General features: G+C 44.4%; 1 non-coding gene across 1 annotated transcript; it reads right to left on the reverse strand.

Annotated features, from left to right (window-relative positions):
- On the reverse strand, positions 1-94 carry trnai-uau (transfer RNA isoleucine (anticodon UAU)). The gene is made up of 2 exons: positions 57-94; positions 1-36 (listed from the first exon to the last, which is right to left on the reverse strand). It is a non-coding gene; the product is annotated as a tRNA-Ile (tRNA).
- Positions 95-347: the final 253 nt, after the last annotated feature.

Here is a 347-nt window from a genome sequence, read left to right on the forward strand (position 1 = left end):
TGCTCCAGGTGAGGCTCGAACTCACAACCTCGGCATTTCCCAAGCCTGTACTGTCATATAAGTACTGCGCGCTAACCGATTGCGCCACTAGAGCTGCATGTTCTGTGGTCTTTGTGCTCCCATCATACAGCTGCCTGTCCTACCTGTCTCACAAGGAAGAAGACAAAGAATCATCGAATCATTCAACACAGAAGGAAGCTTTTCAACCCATCGTGTCTATGCCGGCTCTCTGCAAGAAGCCTTCAGTTATTGAGACTCCATAGATTCTCGCCGTAGACGTGTTTTATTTTTTGTGTAATATATTGTTATTTGTAATGAATTTCGGTGTCCATGCTGGAAATTTATAA

Source organism: Pristiophorus japonicus, unplaced genomic scaffold (genome assembly GCF_044704955.1).
Source record: "Pristiophorus japonicus isolate sPriJap1 unplaced genomic scaffold, sPriJap1.hap1 HAP1_SCAFFOLD_75, whole genome shotgun sequence".
NCBI lineage: Eukaryota > Metazoa > Chordata > Chondrichthyes > Pristiophoridae > Pristiophorus > Pristiophorus japonicus.